At 44.7% G+C, this 26,849-nt stretch overlaps 1 protein-coding gene across 1 annotated transcript in view; it reads left to right on the plus strand.

Annotated features, from left to right (window-relative positions):
* Positions 1-18,763: 18,763 nt before the first annotated feature.
* LOC120932663 (dihydrofolate reductase-like) overlaps positions 18,764-26,849 on the plus strand; it is a 42,915-nt gene continuing 34,829 nt past the window's right edge. The window contains exon 1 of the mRNA XM_040345201.1: positions 18,764-18,805. The gene's annotated coding sequence lies outside the window, so the exon portion shown is untranslated. The remainder of the gene's footprint in view (positions 18,806-26,849) is intronic.

Raw genomic sequence — 26,849 nt, forward strand, 5'->3', positions numbered from 1 at the left:
CGAAGCTGAACATAAGTCTGCCCTCCCACTTATTTCTTCAATGTTCTTTGCACTTCATTTTTGCATGAGGTCTTACAGCCTGTTTTCGTAGATGGTACAATGTTAAGCCTCGTACACACAGTACGATTGTTGGCCAATCGAGCGTCTGATTTTTGTAAAAAGGGCGTGTGCAAGGAGCTTGTCTTGCATACTAACGGTATACAATTGTTGGGCCACAAACATAGTGACGTACTACAAGGAATTTCAGCTTTGGGCCCCTTCTGCCAATTTTATGTTTGGTGAGCATTGATTCTGAGCATGCGTGTTTGTACTTTAGACTTTTGTGTGATGGATTTGTGTACTAACCATATGAAAATCAGATGTCAAGCCGTTGTCTGCCAAAAATTTACTAGCCTGTCATCCAACATTTGTTGGCCAAAAGTTGGACAACAATTGTCAAAAGGAGTATACCAATGGTAAGATTTTAGGACAACAGTATGTCAACACACAATCCCCTGGCAACAATCGAACCGTGTGTACGAGGCTTTAGACACCCCGTGTTCTATACAGAGTGTTTTGCTTTCCCTGATTTACCCATTCCCACAGCCTTCCACGTACCTTTCTTTTTTTTCTTTGCTTTTGTACCATGTATAAATAAAGCATGCAAGAAAAAAAAGAAAAAACCTGCATGAAGAAGACAGGACCAGCCTAAACGTTTGCAAAAAAAGTCAAGATTTGCACAGAACTTTAGCTGCATACATCTGAACATCTAATCCTTGTTCTCACATACGGTTTTCACTGAAATTCATTTCTGCCTGGACATTTGTTGCTTAGTTTGTATAACACCGGTATATAATGAATCGGTTTTACCAGTGTTTCCACATGTCTTGCATCATTCCTTTCACAAACGCTGTTTAAAATGGCCCAGTCACCACAGGGTCATTTTTACTTAAACACCCTGTAATCTCTAGGGTACCATAGGAACCTATTGCTCCAGTACCCCGTTTATTAAAAACACTGCTGCTTTGCTTCTCCATGACTGCAGGAGGAATTCAACCTTTTAAACACCTGTTACTCCCGGCACAAGCTGTGGTTTCTTTTGTGCACTCGCATGTGCTGTAGTGATCTACAAATCGGTGGGAGGAACCACAGTGTGTAGGAAGGGAGCAGGTATTCTACACACCCGGAAGCTGTTGGAGAAGCAAAGCGGCGTCATTTCAACAAGCAGGTCGCTTGGAAGGTAACAGAAAGGAAAAGTGACAGCATTATTGGAGGAAATGGTTATTCTTAGCACAGGTTTCATTTTTGGACATCTGCCATTCAAATAAGGAATACAATACCTTTTTTTATTTAATTTTTATTATGTTAATATATGATAAGTTGTTACTGCTGTTTACCAGAATTTGTGTTTCCATCATTTATGATGAGTTTTATTGATCATTTATGATTGGTTAAGACACCTTAGCCCCAACGTGAAAGTCCAGTGTATGTTTTATGGCTGACTATTGTTTACGCAAAATGGAGATCTTTCTAAAACCAGTATGTTTGTGCAATAGTACTCCGCGAACGTTCCAGGGGGAACTGCTATATTAAACGGGAGATTCTGGAAGCTGTGCTGTATACAACCTCTTTCCCAGCACCAGAATAACAACAAAACTTGGCTGTTTTTCACAACTTGACGTTACTGAAAAGGCCACGTTTTTGTTTAGTTTATATACTGTGTTTTAAATGTCTCTGTTCCCTTTCTGTCCCAGATTTTTGTTTAATTTAGAGAAAAGCAACTGAATCTTTTCCAACAGGCATTAAAGGAGAACTCTGCTAAGCAGTTTTAGACCGAGCTAAAATGGGTACATAACTTGAGCGCCTTCATTTTTCAAAAGGGCAGTCTTTTTCTGGCAGTTGATTTAAAATAGGCACACATTACTTTTTAGGCCCATGTCACACTAGCAATCCCTACATTTATGTAATCCAGCGCACTCCAAGCAGCAGTTGATATCAGTAAGAGCAATGGTGAAACAAGTGGTGCTGTCAAGTGCGTAGCCTGAACAGCAAATTATCACCAGCAAGACATTTTATTTGCCACCCAAAAACAGTAACATTTCAGGGCCACTGAGGACCCCTTTCTCAGGCAGAAATCACACCTTAGGGCCCTTTCACACCAGCGGACCGTATGTCCACTTTTTCATCCATCCGTTTACGGATGAAAGCGGGACATACATTAAACCCTATGAGATAGCGGGTGTCAGCGGATGAACATCCGCTGACACCCGATCTCATCGGTGTCCACTATGCTCCGATTCTGCAGACGGAGGAAAATCCTATTTTTCCATCCATCTGCAGAGCGGATCGGGTGAACACAGACAAGATGGTCTGTGTTCATCCGATCCCCCCATTGGGGAGAGTGAAGATCTGACAGGGCGGTCCCTGCAGTGTGCAGGCACCGCCCTGTCGTCTGCCGGCTCAGCAGGGATCAACGGAGCGATCCCCGCTGAGCAAGCGGATGAGACATGTATGGATCCTCACATGATCCGTACATGTTAAAGGGGCCTGAGGCTACATACACACAGGCGACTAGTGCCAGTGCGAATGGCAATGGCAAGAATCTGCTGATACCTCCAGCTGCTTTAGACACCGAAGAATGGCTTTCTGTTACTGCCTGCCCAGACAGTGATTAACTGTGGTGATCACTGCTGGATGATTCAGCAGCAGGTACTGCAAGTATTTGCTGGTTAGGCAGACAGACATGAACATCTGTGGCCACCGCCGACCTGTCATTGAAGTGTACAGTGCTTGGCGACTGCGAATAGCTACTCTTAGGTGTCTAAAACAGTTGCAGGAATCGGCAGCTGCCGATATCATTGACACCAGTGCTAGTCACCAGTGGGAATATAACCTTAAAGGGAAGTTCCACCCACAATTTCACTTTTTAAATATAAATACCCCTGTAATACACAAGCTTAATGTAGTCTAGTAAAGTTAGTCTGTAAACTAAGGTCTGTTTTGTTAGGTTGTTAGAGCATTTAGTTTAGTTTATAATCTAGAAATAGACCCTGGCCATCTTAAGTGTGGGCATCATGAAGCCAGACTGTATGACTTCCTGGATTTCAGCCTTGCAGATCTCGCACATGCTCAGTGCTGCACAAGCGATGTAATAGGTTTCAGTCAGGTTTCCATAGCAACGGGAGTGTCAGAGGAAGTTGCCGCCCCTTCTCTATGCAAATAGGCTATTTGCAAGGACTACTGGGATACATGATGCCTATCCCAGAAACCCTTGCGAATAGCCTTGTGACTTAATAGCCTAGGCTAATAAGGAGGAGGAAGTAATGAAGGACTACAAAATAAAGGTATTTACAAGCAACAAAATAAATAAAAATTGTCCATTCTGAACACTATGAGATTAGGGCATGCAGCACAGACAAACATAAAAAAATGGGTGGAACTCCACTTTAAAGTGGTTGTAAACCCCTGATTGTCACTATTATCTATAGGTAAGCCTAAAATGAGGCTTACCTATAGGAAGAGTAAATATCTCCTAAACGTGCGCTGTTTAGGAGATATTTACCTAGAAGTGTGCCGATTATGTCATTGCGGCACATGCGCTGTGAAGAAACGGACCTCTGTGCCGTCTTTTCACTCGCGTGTCCCATGACTGACTGCTCCCGCGCACATGTCACTCGGCTCCGGCCAGTCATAGAGCCAGAGTCCGTGGCCCTGGAAGGAAGAGGGGCAAAGATGGATGCGGGGACATCACTGGCTTTGTTTGCAGGTAAGTGCCACATAATGGACTAGTATGCAATGCATACTAGCCCATTATGCTTTTACTTTGCTGGGGGAAAAAATAGGAAGTAAATCCCATCAGGGTTTACTTCCTCTACACTCATGTTTGGTGTGCTAGTGATAATCTGCTCTTTGCACTAATGAGTCTATTGCTGGAGACAATCTGATTGGATCACTAAAATGTGCTGGGAATTAATTTGCATAGAAAATGTTACCTTGTTAAAGAGAACCTGTCTCTTTCTTTTTTATAATAGTTATTAAAAATGGTATGGTATAATGAAGTGCAAGTAAATTTGCTAACATTTCTTCCTGCCTGGCTGCATGTTATATAAACGTATGGTTCATTTTAGCAGTTAAGCCCCACGAATGCCATTACTAAGCCTTGCCCACCTCAGTCTATAGAAATGTTTTATTGGCACGAAAGTAGAAAAGTGAAAATTTTTAATCGGTTGGGTTTAGTGATTTCTTTATTAATAAAGTTCTTATTGACACAACACAGAGGGTATATTTTATTGTTTAGTCTCTTAAAAGTGCATTGCTGGGAAAATATCCTTTCTACATTGAAGTGACATCTCCCAGAATTCACTTTTCTCTGGTATAATCGTTGGAAGGCTTGTGATCACACAGCAGTTTCAGAAAACAAAGGTTGTACAGACAGGTTTTGTGTTCCTTGGCCAGAGTGGTCTGTATCACGTAGTTGCGTGCTTCTGGCCATTCTGGCTCAATTCATCCCATGTTCTTTTTGGTTGTTTTTTTTTTTTATTTATTATTATATTTATCTTGTCAGATTCACTGCTGTGTATATTGCTTGCATGCGAATTCCTTAATTGCTGTACTACTGTCAGGTTCCTGTTTTGTCCTTTCTTTGTACACCCATTGCCTTTTTTGATTTTTCAAAAAATGAAAAAACAAACCCTTCTAATAAAAATATAAAATCTGTTTCACAAAGCTTGTCTATGTTCTTTACTTCCACTGTTGAAATTGTTGACAGATTTGCTTAAAAGTGTATCTAAGCCCAAAAACAGAATCTTGTTTAGTACAATGCAGCTTACCAGTTCTCAAATGTGGTGACTGCATCTGAGGCCCCGTACACACGTCCGAGGAACTTGACGGGCAAAACACATCGTTTTGCTCGTCGAGTTCCTTGTGAAGCCGCCGAGGATCTCGGCGAGCCGAAATTTCCCATTGAACAACGAGGAAATAGAGAACATGTTCTCTATTTCCTTGCCGAGATCCTCGTCGGCTTCCTCGGCCGAAAGTGTAGACACGGCCGGGTTTCTCGGCAGAATTCAGCTCCGACCAGGTTTCTGGCTGAATTCTGCCGAGAAACTCGGTCGTGTGTACGGGGCCTTATATATTTTCACTGCTCCAGGCTGGTCCACTTACCCCAAAGCATTTGGTGCTGGTCCATCTCTTACATATAATTAAATGGAAAATCAACAGGTGGCTGACCGCACACTGATATCACTAAGATCTGTGAAGTTTACTAACAAAAAAGAAAAATCCAAATACATAACACATAAAAAGGGCAAATGTTGACGCATTTAACGCTAACAGTGGCTTAATCATAACCTGTTGGCATGTAACACTTGCTCTTTATTGTGTGTTATGAAAATTATTTATTTAATTTTTTTGTGAATAAACTACAGATTTAGGGACATCGCTGTGAGGTAATCCATCTGTTGTTTTTGATGGTGACTGTTTTTGTCCCTCCGCCCTGCCATCATATGACGTCCTGGGATTCCTGCAGTGTGGAGCGCGTGCACTCGCCGCACCACTGGGGACCCGATGCGCGTGCCATGTCCGCCGGGCACCCGCGATTGCTCGTCACAGCGCCAGAGATGTAGATCTAGACTCTTTGTGTAAACACAGAGATCCATGTCCTGTCAGGGAGAGGAGACTGATGGTGTGTCCCTTGTACATGGGGACACCGATCGGTCACCTCCCCCAGTCAGTCCCCTCCCCCCACAGTAAGAATCGCTCCCTAGGGAACACATTAACCCTGTGAACACCTACTAGTGTTAACCTCTTCCCTGCCAGTCACATTTATACAGTAATCAGTGCATATTTATAGCACTGTTCACTGTATAAATGTGAATGGTCCCAAAATGGTGTCAAGTGTTCGATCTGTCCACCGCAATATCGCAGTCCTGACAAAAATTGTAAAAAAAAAAAAAAAATTATAAAAATAAATGTCATAAATCTATACCCTATTTTGTAGGCGCTATAACTTTTGCACAAACTAATAAATAAAAGCTTATTTCAATTTTTTTTTTTTTTTACCAAAAATATGTAGAATACGCATCGGCCTAAACTGAGAAAAAAACTATACATGTATACACACACACACATATATATATATATATATATATATATATATTTATTTTTTTTTCAAAATTGTCACCATTTTTTTTTGTTTATAGCGCAAAAAATAAAAACCGCAGAGATGATCAAATGCAACCAAAATGAAGCTCTATTTGTGGGGGGAAAAAAGGACGTCAATTTTGTTTGGGATCCATGTCGCAAGACCACGCAATTGTCATTCAAAGCATGCCAGTGCTGAAAATTGGCCTGTGCATGAAGGGGGTGAAGATGCCCGGTATTGAAGTGGTTAAACAAAAAAAAGCTTGCAATCACTTTTAGACCTGCAATCCTCAACTCCAGCTCACACATACTCATTACACTAGGGTCGGTTCCTCCTACACACAATTCTGTAACATTCTAGTAAGCCCCAGTAAGTGGTAAAACATGAGGGAGGATCCTGGGTGAAGTATCTGTACTAGTGCAGAACAATAAAGTTGATTTTTAGCATTTGGAGGTGGTATGTGTAAGGTCCCGTACACACGACCGAGAAACTCGACGAGCAAAACGCATCGTTTTTCTCGTCGAGTTCCTTGTTCGGCTGTCAGAAAACTCGTTGAGCCAAATGTTCCCATTGCCCAACGAGGAAATAGAGAACATGCTCTCTATTTGGCTTGACGAGTTTCCCGACGGGATTCTCGCCGAAAAGTGTACACGACCGGTTTTCTCGGCAGAATATGTCTCCCATCGAGCTTCTTGCTGGATTCTGCCGAGAAAACCGGTCGTGTGTACAGGGCCTCACTCGCAGTGATGGGGTCTGGCTTGTGTTCTGATGGTGATCAACAGGATACCAAACAACCCTCTTTGCAGCTAGCCATGGATGGCAAGGAGCTGAGCAGGTTCATAGATACACCCTACATTTCATTATCGATTCTCTCACAAGGTGTTGTATCCACAGAACTTCCACTTACTGAAGGCTTTTTGTTCTTTTTTTGTTATATAAAAAAATCCTTAATGGAGTACGCTTCGCTTAACCTCAACTAAAGTAAGAATTTCAAGATTTACTGGCAAGTACCTACTTATAATTATTATTTTTTTTTTTTTTAACATACCAGTATTTTTCTATTGACTAACACTCACCGGGCACTTTATTAGGTGCACCTTGCTAGGACCAGATTGGCCCCTCGTTTGCCCTCAGATCTGCTTTTAATTATTTTTGGCTGGAAACGTTCCTCAGAGATTTTGACATGACGGTATCACACAGTTCCTGCAGTTTTGTCGGCTGCACATCCATGATACAAATCTTCCGTTTCACCACATCCCAAAGGTGCTCTATTGAATTCAGATCTGGTGACTGTGGAGGCATTGCAGCACAGTGAACTCATTGTCATGTACAAGAAACCAGTTTGAGATGTTTTGAGCTTTGTGACTTGGCTACTAGCAGTTGCATAATGCACCATCAGAAAATGGGAACACTGTAGTCATAAAGGGATGGACATGGTCAGCAACAATACTCAGGTCAATGCTCAATTGGTACTAAAAGGCCCAAAATGTGCCAAGAAAAAATCCTCCACACATTACACCACCACCAGCCTGAACTGTTGATACAAGGGAGGATGGATCAGTGCTTTCAGGTTGTTTATGCCAAGTTTTGACCCTACCATCTGAGTGTCGCAGCTGAAATCCAGACTTATCAGACCAGGCAACATTTTTTCAATCTTCTGTTGTTCAATTTTGGTAATCCTGTGCGAATTGTAGATTGTTCTTAGCTGACAGGAGTGGCACACAGTATGGTCTTCTGCTGCTGTAGCCCTTCTTATTCAAGGTTCAATGTGTTGTGCATTCAGGGGTGGTATTCTGCATACCTTGGTTGTAAAGAGTGGTTATTTGAGTTACTGTTGCCTTTCTATCATCTCAAACCAGTCTGCCCATTATCCTCTACCATCAACAGGGCATTTTTGTCCACACAACTGCTGCTCATTGGATTATTTCTTTTTTTCGGACTATTCTCTGTAAACCCTAGAGATGATTGTGTGTGTGAAAATCCCAGTAGATCAGCAGTTTTTTAAATACTCAGGCCAACCTGTCTGGCACCAACAAACATGCCACATTAAAAATGACACTTAAATCCCCTTTTTTCCCCCATTCTGATGCTCAGTTTGAACTTCAGGAAGTCATCTTTACCACGTCTAGATGCCTTAATGCATTGAGTTGCTTCCGTGTGATTGGCTGATTACCAATTTGTTTTACCAAGCAATGGAACAGGTGTACATAATAAAGTGGATTGTGAGTGTATAATGACCTTAGAGAATACACATGTGGCTGGGATACCATTGCTCATGAAACTTAAAGGGTCACTAAAGGAAAACATTTTGTTTGCTCAAATGACTGTTTACAGGGTATAGAGACATAAAAGTTAACTGATTCCTTTTAAAAATGATTAAAAACAGATAAAAATCAATCATATAATGTGCCTCTAGTTTCACTTTTGGTTTTAAACTGGTTTCATGTTTCTGTGAAGTAAAGAGACACACAGAACAAAAACAAACAAATCCAGGGCAGTGTTTTGTTTTTAAAATGAATCTGATTGGTTATGTTAAGTTTTAGACACACAGTAATGACAGCTTAGACCACCGTGAAAAGCTCCCAGTACTGTGGTTATAAGGAGCCAGACAACCAGGAAGTCTGGAGATCACAGCAGAATTACAGCTACTTCAAAGCAAAAACGAAAACAATGAGGACATGAAACCAGTACTGCAGTAAGGTAAAGGAAGCTATTTAGCTAAAAAAAAAATCCTTTAGTGACCCTTTAACTGGCAGTCCAAAGCATCAAAAACCAGATCAGAAGCATCTTTTAAACGATAACCCCACCATATAATTATTTTATTTTTATCCCTACCGGATACATGTGTATTGATAGTTTGATTTCTAACTCATGTTGTGGCCTTTTTAAGGTGTTAAGACTATAGGGGCTATTCACTAAGAGTTAAATACCTAAAAGAATAAACAGTGCAGCGCTAAAAACAAGTCATATCACTAAACCTACATTAGAATAATATCTGTCAAAAGAGAGCCATATAAAAAGTCCCCATTCATATAGTATGAGAGCAAAGGATGACACCAGAGGTAAGTATATTCTCCTCAGTAGTGATCAGGGTGCTCGAAAAACATTGCAATTTACGTGCATCCTTATTGGTGCCTCCACCACTGTGTATACAGGCCACCCACCTCAAACTGTAGACCTCTGAGAAAACAGGTCAATCAAGTATTTCCCACAAGGGTAATCAGGGGTGAAAGTGTGCCTCTAAGGCAGACCTGGGCAAACTGCGGGCCGTATACGGCCCGGCGGACCTTTTAATCCGGCCCCCGGGCAGTGTTGCCAACCGTCCGTAGAATTACGGACAGTACGTAAATAAAAGGCACTTTTTCCCTGTTCGTAAAAGTCCGTAATAAGGGAAATGTGCCCGTAAAAAGATCCAAATGTGAGCCGCAGCACAGGCAGCGTCTAGTCCTCCTACATTATGCATAGCCTCACCCTCTCTGATCGGCCAGCCAACCACCACCCGCCGCGCAGCCAATTATCAAAGCGCATTTTTGCGCTAACAACACTGCTGCCAGCCTATTCAAAAGAGCAGCGCGGGGAAACTGAGGAACATCGTAGAATGTGTGGACTCTGTGGAGAGCGGCACCGCCGGGATAGCACACAGCAGCAGATGTAGTGGACACACTGAAGACGCACCCCCACTGTGACGGAGTGGACTGAGTGAAGGCAGACGGAGACTGACCAGTGCGCCTGCCTGCCTGCTCTGCCTGCCCGACTGACTGTAGCAGTCGGCCAGCTTCCATGCTGGTGCCCGGACCTGGAGTGGACCCTGGTCTCCACTCTCTTCGTTGGAGTAGGACTCCTCGCGACGCCTGCTGCCTGCCCTCAGTGCCTCTGCCCTGGCCTTGTCTGGTGAGTCCTCCTCAGTCCAGCAGCAGAGTGTGAAGTGCTATCCTACCTAGACATCATCAGTATGCTGTGTCCTCCTCCTGTGCCCCTTTCACCTCTCCACAGGTCAGATCTGTGGAGAGGTGAAAGGGGCACAGGAGGAAGACACAGCATACTGATGATGTGAAGAAGTGATATGATAATTTATTTGCAGCCTCTGTGCCATGTCCCCAGCCTCTGTCCCCCTCCTGTGTCATGTCCCCAGCGTCTGTCCCCCTCCTGTGTCATGTCCCCAGCGTCTGTCCCCCTCCTGTGCCATGTCCCCAGCGTCTGTCCCCCTCCAGTGTCATGTCCCCAGCGTCTGTCCCCCTCCTGTGTCATGTCCCCAGCGTCTGTCCCCCTCCTGTGTCATGTCCCCAACGTCTGTCCCTCTCCTATGTCATGTCCCCAGCCTCTGTCCCCCTCCTGTGTCATGTCCCCAGCCTCTGTCCCCCTCCTGTGTCATGTCCCCAGCCTCTGTCCCCCTCCTGTGTCATGTCCCCAGCCTCTGTCCCCCTCCTGTGTCATGTCCCCAGCCTCTGTCCCCCTCCTGTGTCATGTCCCCAGCCTCTGTCCCCCTCCTGTGTCATGTCCCCAGCCTCTGTCCCCCTCCTGTGCCATGTCCCCAGCCTCTGTCCCCCTCCTGTGCCATGTCCCCAGCCTCTGTCCCCCTCCTGTGCCATGTCTATAACAAGTACTCGTACCAGTTGTCCAACAATGATATTTACTGCTTTTTATAAAGAAATACAATTGATTTTATGCAGTATTGAGTAAAATCAATGAAAAATACATCGAGACAGAGAAGGTGGCTGCAAAGACGTCACAGAGTCCTCCCGCGCGCGTATCGTCCCTGTGGACGGGACTTCCTCAGTGATTACAGAGGCTTGTGCGTCAACTACCTTTTATACACACCAACACCATCTTACCCAATTGGCATTCGGAGCCCACCCCCTGTTGCGTACGTTGCCATGATGACAAAGATGCTTAAGGGGCGTGATTATCATCTGGAACCCGCCTCCTCATTGTATACATGACCGAGACTCAAACAGCAATATCTTACATTGACCAAATGACAGTTTACCAACCACTGTGAACCCACACAGTGAGCGAAATTAACCCATAAAGATTGATTGTGGTGAACAAAAATAGAGTAAAGGAGAGGGTGGGTGGGGAATCGGGTCAGAAGGTCCAAAGGGAAGGCTGAAGATAATCCATTCCATAGGTGAGTCCAGATGACAGACCTAAAGTAAATGCTGACACCACCCAAGTGTATATAAAGGTGAAAGGTTACACTCATTGGCCAGCTGTTTTCCCACCAAAAGATTTGTCACCAATCCAGTGCTCAGCTGATTGAAGATCTGCTCAGCAGCCAAGGTAAATCTTCCTAGCAAGAGCAGGGAAGCAACTTCCTAGTAACATGAAACACACCACAGAAAAAGACAGCAAAGCAGCACCAGAGAGAAATTTACGCTGGAAGGTGAACCTCCGCCCCAGTCTCAAGTCTTTTGCAGACTCTAAGGCCCCGTACACACGGTCGGACAAAACCAATGAGAATGGACCAAGGTTCAGTTTCATCGGTCCAAACCGACCGTGTGTATAGCCCATCGGTCTGTTTTCCTTTGGTCCAAAATGTTAAAACATGCTTCAAAACCGAACCGATGGACCGCTGCCCGATCAGTCCAAACCGATGGTTAGTACAGAAAAGCATCGGTTCAAAACCCGCGCATGCTCAGAATCAAGTCGACACATGCTTGGAAGCATTGAACTTCGTTTTATTCAGCACGTCGTGTGTTTGATGTCACCGCGTTCTGACCCGATCGGTTTTTGGAACGATGGTGTGTACGCACATCAGACCATCAGGCCACTTCAGCGGTGAACCGATGAAAACGGTCCGTCGGACCATTCTCATCGGTTTGGAACGACCGTGTGTACAAGGCCTAACAGGTTTTCTTCTAATATTGTCCTGTATTTGGCTCCATCCACCTTCTCATCAACACCTTCCCCATCCCTGCTGAAGAAAAGCATCCCCACAACATAATACTTCCACCACCATGTTTCACGGTGCGGATGGTGTGTTCAGGGTGATGTGCCGTGTTTGTTTTCTGCCACACAAAGCATTTTGCTTTTAGGCCAAAAATTTAAATCTTGGTCTCATCTAACAAGAACGCCTTCATCCACATGTTTGCTGTGTCCCCCGTGTGGCTTCTCAAAAACTGAAAACAAGACTTATAATGGCTTTCTTTCAACAATGGCTTTCTTCTTGCCATTCTTCCTTAAAGGCCAGATTTGTGGAGAGCATGACTAATAGTTGTCCTGTGGACAGATTCTCCCACCTGGGCTGTGGATCTCTGCAGCTCCTCCAAAGTTACCATGGGCCTCTTGGCTGCATCTTCAATTAATGCTCTCCTTGCCCGGCCTGTCATTTTAGGTGGACAGCCATGTCTTGGTAGGTTTGCAGTTGTGCCATACTCTTTCCATTTTCAGATGATGGATTAAACAGTGCTTCATGAGATGTTCAAAGCTTGGGATTTTTTTCATAACCTAACCCTGCTTTAAACTTCTCCAAAACTTTATCTCTGACCAGTCTGGTGTGTTCCTTGGCCTTCATGATGTTGTTTGTTTACTAAGGTTCTCTAACAAACCTCTGAGGGCTTCACGGAACAGCCGTATTTTTACTTCGATTTAATTACACACAGGTGGACTCTATTTACTAATTAGGTGACTTCTGAAGGCAATTGATTCAACTCAATTTTAGTTAGAGGTATCAGAGTAAAGGGGGCTGAATACAAATGCATGTGACACTTTTCAGATATTTATTTGTAAAACATTTTGAAAACCATTTATAATTTTCCTTCCACTTCACAATTATGTGCCACTTTGTGTTGGTCTATCACATAAAATCCCAATAAAATAAATTTACATTTTTGGCTGTAACATGACAAAATGTGGAAAGTTTCAAGGGACTGTACCTCATGACTGACATTGCGAGTAGCCTAGTAGTACTGATGTTTCGACCTCCTCTAGTTCGGCTGCTAGGCTAAACTTAGTGTATCGCTACCCCCTCAGGTGTCGCTAAGTATTTGCGGTTCCCTGTTCACTTCTGAGTCCTGGTTGGAGCACAACCCCTGGTGACACTGTGTAATACCTTGGCCAGATATCCCCCCGGTTATCACACAAAGGATAGACACACCGCTTTTAATTAAAAATTATTCCGTTTATATTAAGGTCAGATTAGCGGTAGTATAAGCACGAAAAATCAATGTCTGATGTACTCAAAATAAATCCTCATATAAGAAATAATCAATAGAGGTGTGAATCAACATGGGCCAATTAAGCCAGAAGAAGGGTCTTTCCTGTGTTTTGTGATTGGTTCTTGTCCAAGCTATTGACTATTGAACTGCAGTGTGAGGGAGGAGGAAAGGTTAAATTTTTCAGGTTGTAGACCAAGAAACTACCTCTTTTGCCACACCGGGACCAAAGTGGGCACACTTGCCTTTCTGGATGTGTACCCACCTGAGCCAGAGATTGGGGTCCTGTGTGGTGGGGACCAGAGAGAGCAGATCGGAGTGCGCAGAGGCTGAGGAGTAACCTTTTGGCGGTACCCAGACTTTTGCTGATGAGAGACCAGAGCGCTGTATACTTCCAGAGAACATCTGAACAATCCGTCTCTCCCCTGATGCCGTATCTCTGTGCTCAGCGATTGAGAGCTCACTCCTTTGATGGTGAAAGTGAGGTGAGATTATACCCAGCAGTGCCGATCCTGACCTCCCTGGGGCCCTAAGAAAACTTCTGCTAAGGGGCCCTCTACGGTGGTGAAAAATGGTCGTGTTTGCAGGAAATAGTGGGAGTGGCGTACATGGGCGTGGCCCGTGGGTGTGGTCGGAGTCTGAGATGAATGAGAGATGGAGGTAGAGAAAGAATGAAAAAGGGAGAGAAAGAAAGAAAGAGGGAGAGACTACATGAACATTAGCGGCGGCCGTCTCAATGATGTCACCCAACGTCTGACTCTCACTACTGATTCAGCGCCGCGGGCGGCCAATGTTTAGGAATCCGACGCCAATACAAAGAGATTCCCAGCGGGGCCCCGAGTCAATCCGGGGGCCCTACGCAGCTTGCGTAGTCTGCATATAGGGCGGATCGGCCCTGATACCCAGGCAGGGGTATATTTGAATAATTTTAGTGTGAGGTTTTGTTTTATTCTGTCTATAAACCCCCCCCCCCCCCCTACATATCTCACCTCTATTCTGTCTCTGTAGCGCCTGTATATTAAAGTGGTTGTACACCCTTACATATACCCAGTGAAGTGACTGGCCTCAGGTGATACACAGAGATGAAACACATCTTCCTACAAGAGTTGTACCTGTTTATCTGCTACTGACTCAGCTCTACAGCCATTCAAAGTGCAGAATTTATACAGCTTGCCTGAGCTGTCAGAGAACAGGGGGCAGAGAGCTGAAATTAATTTCTGTAGCTCAGTGACGAGAGCCCTGAGAACTGATTGGAGGGAAAGGACACAGCCCCCTTCACACAGCATGCAGGAACAAAGCTGAGGCTGTCAATCACAGGCTGTATGTTGGAGCTCCCTCCCCTGTTACCGTTTTTCTCTCAGCAGAGGAAGGAGGCAGCAGACAGAATGCACACTTAGTACTCTGGATTGAGACAAGTACACCCTATAGCAGGGATATGCAATTAGCGGACCTCCAGCTGTTGTAAAACTACAAGTCCCATCATGCCTCTGCCTCTGGGAGTCATGCTTGTGGCAGTCAGAGACTTGCTATGCCTCATGGGACTTGTAGTTCTGCAACAGCTGGAGGTCCGCTAATTGCATATCCCTGCCCTATAGAGCACAGGTGTCAAACACAAGGCCCGCGGTCCGAATCCGGCCCTCCAGGCCATTTCATGTGGCCCTCGCACCTCTCCTGCAGCTGCAGGAAAGCTCCAGCCCTCCTCTCCTCCTCCAGACCCTTACTTCTGCTTTCAAGCAATGCATCCAGCTTCTTCTCAGCAGCAGCAAAAGGAAAGGGGGTGCACTGTGATGTAAGGGAGAGGGGGAGACTCAACTTCTGATGGTGAGGTGGCTCTTGACATCTAATGTAAAGGGGAGGGGATGCGCTGGACAGCTAATCTTACAGATACAACTGGCTCTTTTGAGGGCAATCATAATGCTGATGCGGCCCACAATGAAATTGAGTTTCACACCCTTGCTATAGAGGGATATGCTTTATTCATATTTCATGTCAGAGGTTAACAACCACTTTATCCTGTATATTAACCCCTTCATCTTCATCCTCCCGTTGTATGTGACCTGTACATTAGCCCCTTTACCCTCTCCCTCTGTATATGGCCTGTACATTAATAAATCCAGTGCACAATTATCAAACTCAACACCAGTCTGTTTCCAAAAAGATTTGGCAACAACAGACATCCCCTTGGGGTGTCTACTTTTCAAAAAGGGGTCATTTTGGGATAGTTTGTACTGTCCTTGCATTTGCAATTTTATTTGGTATTCATTTTCTGTTCCATAATTAACAAAAAACCCTAATATAATTATTTAGTAGGGTTTTCTCACATTGGTGAAGACAGTCATATATACGTAAGGCCCCAAGCAAGTGAATACATTTCCTCACTTTTTTTCACGGTTCCGTCAGCCATCCTGTCACACTGTCTAAAACATTTAATGCAGATTTCACACGGCACAGGTCAGGTGAATTAAACTCGAGCCTTTCCCCCTAAACCATCACAATTGAAGACTTCTGGTGTTGTATCACATGGTCCAGCACACAAGAGACCAATGTGTAATGTCTATAAGCATTTCTAATCCGGTCACAGACTAACTGATGCACAAAATACTATTCTATATTATTTTAACCTTGCGCAAACGATCACAGCTTTATTAAAACCTAATGCTAATGAATCATTTATACCACATGACTTCTCAGTTTTGAATTCATTTAATTGATGCATTATGTTGTTTACAGAGAAAAGGCATTATTATATAAAATAGGCAAGGATTACTACATTTTCACTTAAAGCGGGAGTTCACCCATTTCTAAATTTTTTTTTTTTCTTCCCCTAGATTCCTGCTCGTTCGGTCTAGGGGAATCGGCTATTTGTATTAAAATAGGTGCAGTACTTACCCGTTTTCGAGCTGCATCTTCTTCCGTCGCTTCCGGGTATGGTCTTCGGGAGCGGGCGTTCCTTCTTGATTGACATTCTTCCGAGAGGCTTCCGACGGTCGCATCCATCGCGTCACTCGTAGCCGAAAGAAGCCGAACGTCGGTGCGGCTCTATACTGCGCCTGCGCACCGACGTTCGGCTTCTTTCGGAAAATCGTGACGCGATGGATGCGACCGTCGGAAGCCTCTCGGAAACCTGTCAATCAAGAAGGAACGCCCATTCCCGAAGCCCATACCCGGAAGCGACGGAGAGGATGCGTCTCGTAAACGGGTAAGTACTGCACATATTTTAAAATAAATAGCCGATTCCCCTAGTAATAACGAGCAGGAAGCGAAGGGGGAAAAGTGCCCTCTAAGGGTGAACCCCCGCTTTAAGAACAACTTCATTACTTGTTTTACAAACCATCAGTTGTGTATGAATGGATTCAGTATAACCCCTGTGCACACTGGGAGTGACAGCAGAAGCAGGATAGAGCAGTAGGCACTTGGTAGGCTAGCGCACCAGGCTCTCTCCTGTTTAGCCTGCCACAGTGCACTGACTTCATGGTGTCACCCAAAGAGCTCAACCATGCCTCCACCACAACCCCCCCACAGGGGGAGAGTACACTGCGATAATGAGTAGGTATGGCTGATTGTACTAACAATGGGAGGGCCTTACAAAGGCATTGTTAAATACCATGAGTGCATTAAGCACAGGGTTCAGAAGTACACTACATACAGAGTGCAGCGTTCAGGAGTGTGATACAGGCATTGTGCAGAAGTTCGCTATGTAGATGCTGCAAGGCTCAGAAGTTTGCTATGTACAGAGTGCAAGGCTCAGAAGTTTGCTATGTACAGGGTGCAAGGCTCAGACGTTTTCTATGTACAGGGTGCAAAGATCGCTATGTACAGCCAGGGTGCAAGGATCACTATGTACAGCCAGGGTGCAAGGGTCGTTATGTACAGCCAGGGTGCAAAGATCGCTATGTACAGCCAGGGTGCAAGGATCACTATATACAGCCAGGGTGCAAGGGTCGCTATGTACAGCCAGGGTGCAAGGGTCGCTATGTACAGCCAGGGTGCAAGGATCGTTATGTACAGCCAGGGTGCAAGGATCACTATATACAGCCAGGGTGCAAGGGTCGCTATGTACAGCCAGGGTGCAAGGATCGCTATGTACAGCCAGGGTGCAAGGATCGTTATGTACAGCCAGGGTGCAAGGATCGCTATGTGCAGCCAGGGTGCAAGGATCGTTATGTACAGCCAGGGTGCAAGGATCGCTATGTACAGCCAGGGTGCAAGGATCGCTATGTACAGCCAGGGTGCAAGGATCGCTATGTACAGACAGGGTGAAGGATCGTTATGTACAGCGAGGGTGCAAGGATCGCTATGTACAGCCAGGGTGCAAGGATCGCTATGTACAGCCAGGGTGCAAGGATCGCTATGTACAGACAGGGTGAAGGATCGTTATGTACAGCGAGGGTGCAAGGATCGCTATGTACAGCCAGGGTGCAAGAGTCGCTATGTACAGCCAGGGTGCAAGAGTCGCTATGTACAGCCAGGGTGCAAAGATCGCTATGTACAGCCAGGGAGCAAGGGTCGCTATGTACAGCCAGGGTGCAAGGGTCACTATGTACAGCCAGGGAGCAAGGGTCACTATGTACAGCCAGGGAGCAAGGGTCGCTATGTACAGCCAGTGTGCAAGGGTCACTATGTACAGCCAGGGAGCAAGGGTCGCTATGTACAGCCAGGGTGCAAGGGTCACTATGTACAGCCAGGGAGCAAGGGTCGCTATGTACAGCCAGTGTGCAAGGGTCGCTATGTACAGCCAGTGTGCAAGGGTCGCTATGTACAGCCAGTGTGCAAGGGTCGCTATGTACAGCCAGTGTGCAAGTGTCGCTATGTACAGCCAGGGTGCAAGAGTCGCTATGTACAGCCAGGGTGCAAGAGTCGCTATGTACAGCCAGGGTGCAAGCATCGCTATGTACAGCTAGGGTGCAAAGATCGCTATGTACAGCCAGGGAGCAAGGGTCGCTATGTACAGCCAGGGTGCAAGCATCGCTATGTACAGCCAGGGTGAAAAGATCGCTATGTACAGCCAGGGAGCAATGGTCGCTATGTACAGCCAGGGTGCAAGCATCGCTATGTACAGCCAGGGTGAAAAGATCGCTATGTACAGCCAGGGAGCAATGGTCGCTATGTACAGCCAGGGTGCAAGCATCGCTATGTACAGCTATGGTGAAAAGATCGCTATGTACAGCCAGGGAGCAAGGGTCGCTATGTACAGCCAGGGTGCAAGGATCGCTATGTACAGCCAGGGTGCAAGCAGCTTTTTTATCTTTCTTTTAAATCAACAGACAGTTTTCTTGGCCATGTGTTTGGGATCATTGTCTTGCTGAAATGTACATCCTTTAAATGGCTTCAATTGTACAAATCTAAATAGTATTTTTGTACTGAAGAAAAATGACAAGAGACAAATCAATATAACCCATTGAGCTTGGGACTTCAGTGCTTAGTGATTTGTCTTGTTTGTCAAGACAAGGTTTTTACAAAGCTATTCTGTTAATCATTATCTCAGCTTGTACACGACTTATAATATTGCACGAGACTGACAAACTGAAAGGTAGTTATAGACATATTCTCGTACTAAAGCGCTTTGCAGAATTTATGGATAATTCTATATGTTTTTAAATATCAGAATGTAAAAGGGGATCCATAAACACGTAGGTACTACATGATAAGGATTTCGAAACAACCCAGAATAAAGTCAGATAATATCATCCGGGCCAGTGATTTGTGATCTGAGTGTACCTGAGCTTCAAACACCTCACTGATTGGTTCTCTGTGATTGGATAGTGATCGTGAACCTTGATTCTCTGTAATTGCACCGTGATCGTAAACCTTACCTTACTTGTCTGTCAGGTGTGCAATGTGATTGAAAGCAGTACAAAAATGATTTACAAATCATAATGGTATTTTATTCCGAGACACATTCATCCATAGGAACATTTCCTTAGAAAATTTGTTTAAAAAAATTGTGCATTTATTCAGGGGCTTGCAAAGTAGTGAAGCAACACAATAAGGATTACAACCAGACAGCTGACTTTAAAAAGAGTTTAGCAATGGCAGCCTACCTGTTTCTTTAATGACAGTGTTTTATTTTTACTTCAAACCTTAAAGGGGATGTAAACCCTCGTGTTTTTTCACCTTATGGCATCCTTGCAGTGTCCAGCCCCCCCCCCTTTTACCTACCTGGGCCCTGAATTTCAGTGTGCGCAATCCCGCGTCACTCTCTCCGCGGCTTCTTGGCTCTTCATAGTATAGATTAATAGCAGCGCAGCCATTGGCTCTCGCTGCTGTCAATAAAATTCAATTATGCGGCCGCCGGGGAGTAATACATTCGGCGTCTATGGAGTGTATGCAACAGAAGCGTGCCCGCACGGAAACCCTCTCGGGAGAGAGCTTCCCAGAGGGGGTTATCTATTGCGGGGAGGAGCCGCGAGGGCCGCCGTGGGACCCCAAAACAGGTGTATCGGGGCCACTCTGTACAAAATTAACTGCACAGTGGAAGTAAGTATGATATGTTTGTTATTAAAAAAAAAAAAAAAAACTTGAACCTTTAATATCACTTTAAGATCCATTTCACACTACCAGCGGGCGGGTAAAGCACCGCTAGTTTTAGTGGCACTTTACCATAGTTTTAGCAGCGCTTTTGTGCTTTAAACCCCCGCTAGTGGCCAAAGAAGGGGTTAAATGTGCCCGAAAATCATTGCTTCAATTGGCAGGGGTGGTGATATACACGGCTCCTAAACAGCTCCAAAGATGCTGCTTGCAGGACTTTTTCTAATGTCCTGCAAGCGCACCGCTCCAGTGTGAAAGCTTTCACGCTGTGGCTGCAGGGGAGACGTTTTTCAGGTGCTAAGGCCCTGTACACACGATCAGTCCAAACTGATGAAAACGGACTAAAGTTCAGTTTCATTGGTTCACCGATGAAGCAGACTGATGGTCTGATGTGCCTACACACCATCAGTTCAAAAACCGATCGAGTGACGTAAAACACAACGACGTGCTGAAGTTCAATGCTTCCAAGCATGCGTCGACTTGATTCTGAGCATGCCCGGGTTTGGAACCGATGCTTTTGCGTACTAACCATCGGTTTTGACCTATCGGTCCAATTTTAAAGCAAGTTCTCTGTTTCTGGACTGAAGGACTACAGACCGATGGGGCGTACACACGGTCGGTTTGGACCGATGAAACTGAACTTCAGTCCGTTTTCATCGGTTTGGACTGATCGTGTGTACAAGGCCTTACAGTCGCTATTTCTAGCACTTTAGCACCTGAAAAATACCTCAGTGTGAAAGGGGTCTAACTTATGTGGAGTTCTACAAAAGACTTAAAGAGACCTTGTAAAAATCAAGTATTTTTTTGAGGGCTTACATTGTCGGGAGGGCATACATGGATGTCTTCCTGTGATCATGCTGCCTGCGTGCCCCCTGCAGTGCTTCGGACTCCGCTGATCAAGAACGGGGTAAATAGCCAATCACAGCAGCCCTTTACATCGTGATCAGCTGTGTCCAAAGACAGCTGATCACAGATGTAAACACAAGCCGGTTATCAGCTTTTCCTTTCTCATCCTGACAGTGTGAGGAGAGAAGGAGAGAGCCGATAACTGGCTTTTGTTAAAGGGACATTGACACTTATAATCAGGGCATTGATTATCAGTGTTCTGATTATCAGTGCAGTCCCAACAGTGCCCACCAGTGCTGCCAATCAGTGCTTCCTCATCAGTGCCACCTACCAGAGCCCAGCTGCCAATAAGTGCCCACCAAAGTGCCAATCAGTGCCCCTCAGTAACGCCTGTCAGTGCCCATGTCAGATGCCAACAGTGCCCATGTCAGATGCCAATCAATACCTCATCATCAGTGCTGCCTCATCATCAGTGCCATCTATTAGTGCCCATCAGTGTTGCCTATCAGTACCAATCAGTGCCGCCCTTCAGTGCCGCCTATCATTGTCCGTCAGTGCCACCTATTTCCAATTCGAAAATGAAAATATTTGGATTTCAGAAATAAAAATATCCACATTTTTGAATTTTCACATTTTCAAATTCCGAGTTTTCGGAAATTTGGAATTAGAAAATCAGAAAGAAAATCCGTAAAATTCAAAAGAACGAAAATCCGAAAGTTCAAAATAATAACTAATAATAACTAACTATTCAATTTTAGGTATTGGAATTTCCTTTCATATTTGGCTGTTAGTGAACATTACGAAAAGGAATTTATATGAAGTTACGAATATTGCGAAATAAACAAATGGAACGGAACAAATAAATAAAAATAAAACGTTTTTATTATTATTGTTATTTATTATTATTAATTTGTTACATTCCATTTGTTTAGATACAGCATTCGTTATTTTGGATAATTTGTTACTTTGGATAAATTCGTATTCGTTACATTCACTAACAGCCAAATTTGAAAGGAAATTCCAATACCTATATTTTAATAGTTAGCAATAGTTAAGTTATTATTAGTTAGTTATTATTTCAGATTTTCGGGTTTTTTAATTATCGAATTTTCGTTCTTTTGAATTTTCATTCTTATTTTCGAATTTTCAAATTTCCGAATTTGAATTTTCGAATTCCAAAACTAAAACTTTCAGAAATTTTAAAATGCAAAAATTAGGAAATTTTAAAATGCGGAAATTAGAAATTTCGGAGATCAGGAATTTCAGAAGTCCGAAAATTAGAGAATTTCGGAAATAACTAATTTGTCAAAATTTGTTAAATGAATTTGGAACTAAACGAATTGCACATTCTACTTGCCAGTTTGTGCTGCATTTCTGTTTTGGAGATTTGGTCAAGAATCGGGATACATGGTGTCCTCAATGCTGAGAAATACAGTCAGAAGCTTATCCATCATGCCATACCAGCAGGGAGATGTGTGATTGGCCCCAAATGTATCCTGTCATTAAAAACCATCTTTAGCGTAAAGAAGAACAAGGAGTCATGGAAGTGATAGTTTGGCCCCCACAGACAAAGCCCTGATCTCAACATCATTGAGACTATCATCGATATTACATATTGAGGCAAAAGGATTTGAGGCAACCTACATCCACATAAGATCTGTGGTTAGTTCTCCAAGATGTTTGGCACCACCTACCTGCCGAGTTCCTTCAAAAACTGCGTGCAAGTGTACCTAGAAGAATTGAAGGCAAAAGGGGCGTTCACACCAAATATTGATTTGATTTGGATTTCTCTTCTGTTCATTTACTTTCCATTTTGTTAATTGATAAACATATACCATTAACACTTCTATTTCTGAAAGCATTCATAATCTACAGCTGTAACAGAATGACCCATGACACCCAAAGACTTTTGAAGGATGAGGGGTACACCTGTGCCAGCGTCACTAATAACTCTTGGGTGTAGGGTCATCCTGTGCCCCTTTTGGGCATAGGGTGACTGAGAAATATTAATTATAAATTACATGAGATGGGACATTACTGATAATTCATGTTTTGCAGGATCTTGGAATACTACAGTTTGATTTCATGCTGACCCTACCGGTCAATAGTGACTCATTCCTCTGTGTAACGTAGGCTGTTGATATGCTAATTGAGTCTGTACTGGGGTGAGGTGGATTTGAGCTTGGTAGACAGCCTGGCCCCTAGATCTCTCATTATGTATGCTAATACTGTTTTATGTGTGGAATGTACTTGTCAACTGTAGTAATTATGTCAGATCGGTGCCAAAACGTCTGACAGAAATGTATATTATACAGGTGAATCACTTATTGTCGGAGACGTAACGTCTGGGGGATAATTAACTCCTCTATGTAATTATCTAAATTAATGTGATTAACCACTTAAGCCCCGGACCTTTAGGCAGCTAAATGCCCAGGCCAGGTTTTGCGATTCGGCACTGCGTCGCTTTAACAGACAATTGCGCGGTCGTGCGACGTGGCTCCCAAACAAAATTGGCATCCTTTTTTCCCCACAAATAGAGATTTCTTTTGGTGGTATTTGATCACCTCTGCGGTTTTTATTTTTTGCGCTATAAACAAAAATAGAGCGACAATTTTGAAAAAAATGCAATATTTTTTACTTTTTGCTATAATAAATATCCCCCAAAAACATATATAAAAAAAATGTTTTTCCTCAGTTTAGGCCGATACGTATTCTTCTACCTATTTTTTGTAAAAAAAATCGCAATAAGCGTTTATCGATTGGTTTGCGCAAAATTTATAGCGTTTACAAAATATGGGATAGTTTGCATTTTTATAATTTTTTTTTTTACTACTATTGGCGGCGATCAGCGATTTTTTTCGTGACTGCGACATTATGGCGGACACTTTGGATAATTTTGACACATTTTTGGGACCATTGTCATTTTCACAGCAAAAAATGCATTTAAATTGCATTGTTTATTGTGAAAATGACAGTTGCAGTTTGGGAGTTAACCACAGGGGGCACTGTAGGAGTTAGGGTTCACCTAGTGTGTGTTTACAACTGTAGGGAGGTGTGACTGTAGGACTGACGTCATCGATCGAGTCTCCCTTATAAAAAGGATCACTCGATCGATACGCCGCCACAGTGAAGCACGGGGAAGCCGTGTTTACATACGGCTCTCCCCGTTCTTCAGCTCCGGGGAGCGATCGCGACGGAGCGGCTATAAACGAATAGCCGTGCCGTAGTCCCGGATCGCTCCCCGAGGGAATCCGCCCACCGCACGCAGCGGAGGGGGTCCCGATCGGACCCCCCACCCGCTAGAAGGCAAGGACGTATATATACGTCCTTCTGCCTGTACGTGCCATTCTGTGGACGTAAATAGTCGTGCGGCGGGCGTTAAGGGGTTAAAGCATTGAGTGATATTGGGGGTGGAGCGTTTGATTGTTCCTGTGCTTACTGAAACATGCCTTGTAACTGTAAATAAGAGAGCTGACCATTAAAGATTCGTTCATACATTTTGAAACCAGTACCAGAGCTGTGTGAGTCTCGGTTATTCTGGGGAATGGAATGGATCGTGCCTGTCGGATTGTGGAGTGTCAGATAATCTGTCGTGGTTGATGGAATGGGAATATCGTAAACGGTGGTGACCGTTACAACAGCATTTCATTTCATTGGAGCAGTGTTCAGCTGACCACTGCTCCAATCCTCAGAAATATTAGGATCCACTACCAGTTCTTGTATTCAGGAAGTGGCTGTAGTATTTAAATGTTCAACTTCTTGTGAATTAAGTTGTACTGTAAAAATGTTGTAAAAGAAGTAAGGAGGGGAACCAGTTTGGGGGTGGGAGGCTGTGCATACTGACCATTATTCCTGTTACACTCAAAATACAGGTGTAACACGAAACATTGTCACAAAGGTGAAGTTATCTTTTAACCTCTTGCCGTCCTTAGGCTGTATATACTTATACAACCTTGGGAACAAGTAGTTATACCAGGATCATGGCTACAGGCTGTTATCAATTTTTTTAGCTAGTGATGTGCTTTCCAGTAAAAGTGATCTGAGTGGCTCTACAGCAGCCCGATCACCTTTACACCTTAACAGCCCTCTCTCCGCCATTCTCAGGTTCTCATGTTGGAGGCTACAAACTGACGGGCCAGCTGCGCACGGAGAGGGATGATAATCTGTTCCTCCCTCTCCTCTGTGACACATGAATCCGGAAGCAACAAGGATTTTGTGACTTCTGGTTTCGGGTCGGTGTTTACCTGGCCTATACTGGCAAGTGAAGCAGCCAATCAAACCGATATCAGTTTGATCAGCTGCCTGTCACAAATGGAAGAGAACCTGTCACTGCTCATACAAAAATGTGATAGCAATAAAGATGAATGTTAAAAAAAGTGTAAAAAAATTACTTAAAATAAAAAAAAGCTAATTTATAGCAACCCAGTCTCTCTGTGCTTGCATGCAGATGTGAAAGTGCATGCAGATCCTGCACACATATGTAAATAGTGATTGCACCACATATGTGAGGTATTACTGTGAACGTCAAAGAAAGAGAAAAAATTCCAACACCAAAACTTACATTTAACTGGCTTGGAAAGTGTCGCAATTTTGCTTTTAAATGTCCTTATTTCTTCTGAGAAATTCTCACTTCCTGTTCTTCTGTCTGCAGGGGCGTTGCTAGGTGGCAAAAAGACCAGGGGCTTCAGCCCGAAGCCAAGCCGCCACCTGGGGGGGGGGGGTGTTGTAGCACGGTCGGTGGAGTGGCGCGGCGCAGGGTGACCTACCTGACACATACCCTGACCTAAGTCAGTGTGTGTGTGTGTGTGTGTGTCAGTACACACTGACATAACCTGCATACACTTACACAACCAGACGCCACTCCACTGACCACTGAGACCAGACTACACTGACCAGACTACACTGACCACTGAGACCAGACTCCACTGAGACCACAGACTCCACTGACCACTGAGACCAGACTACACTGACCAGACTACACTGACCACTGAGACCACACTACACTGACCACACTACACTGACCACACTACACTGACCACACTACACTGACCACTGAGACCAGACTCCACTGACCACACTACACTGACCACTGAGACCACACTCCACTGACCACTGAGACCACACTACACTGACCACACTACACTGACCACACTCCACTGACCAGACTCCACTGACCACTGAGACCAGACTCCACTGACCACACTCCACTGACCACTGAGACCAGACTACACTGACCACACTCCACTGACCACACTCCACTGACCACTGAGACCAGACTACACTGACTAGACTCCACTGACCACACTCCACTGACCACTGAGACCAGACTACACTGACTAGACTCCACTGACCACACTCCACTGACACCATACTACACTGACCACACTCCACTGACCACTGACCAGACTCCACTGACCACTGAGACCAGACTCCACTGACTAGACTCCACTGACCACTGAGACCAGACTCCACTGACTAGACTCCACTGACCACTGAGACCAGACTCCACTGACTAGACTCCACTGACCACTGAGACCAGACTCCACTGACTAGACTCCACTGACCACTGAGACCAGACTCCACTGACTAGACTCCACTGACCACTGAGACCAGACTACACTGACTAAACTCCACTGACCACTGAGACCAGACTACACTGACTAAACTCCACTGACCACTGAGACCAGACTACACTGACTAAACTCCACTGACCACTGAGACCAGACTACACTGGTCTCAGTGGTCTCAGTGGAGTCTGTGGTCTCAGTGGAGTCTGTGGTCTCAGTGGAGTCTGTGGTCTCAGTGGAGTCTGTGGTCTCAGTGGAGTCTGTGGTCTCAGTGGTCAGTGGAGTCTGGTCAGACTCCACTGACCACTGACCAGACTACACTGACCACTGAGACCAGACTCCACTGACCACTGAGACCAGACTACACTGACCACTGAGACCAGACTACACTGACCACTGAGACCATACTACACTGGTCTCAGTGGTCAGTGTAGTCTGGTCTCTGTGGTCTCAGTGGAGTCTGTGGTCTCAGTGGAGTCTGTGGTCTCAGTGGAGTCTGTGGTCTCAGTGGAGTCTGTGGTCTCAGTGGTCAGTGTAGTCTGGTCTCTGTGGTCTCAGTGGAGTCTGTGGTCTCAGTGGAGTCTGTGGTCTCAGTGGAGTCTGTGGTCTCAGTGGTCAGTGTAGTCTGGTCAG

The sequence above is a fragment of the Rana temporaria genome, chromosome 3 (assembly GCF_905171775.1).
Source record: "Rana temporaria chromosome 3, aRanTem1.1, whole genome shotgun sequence".
Lineage (NCBI taxonomy): Eukaryota > Metazoa > Chordata > Amphibia > Anura > Ranidae > Rana > Rana temporaria.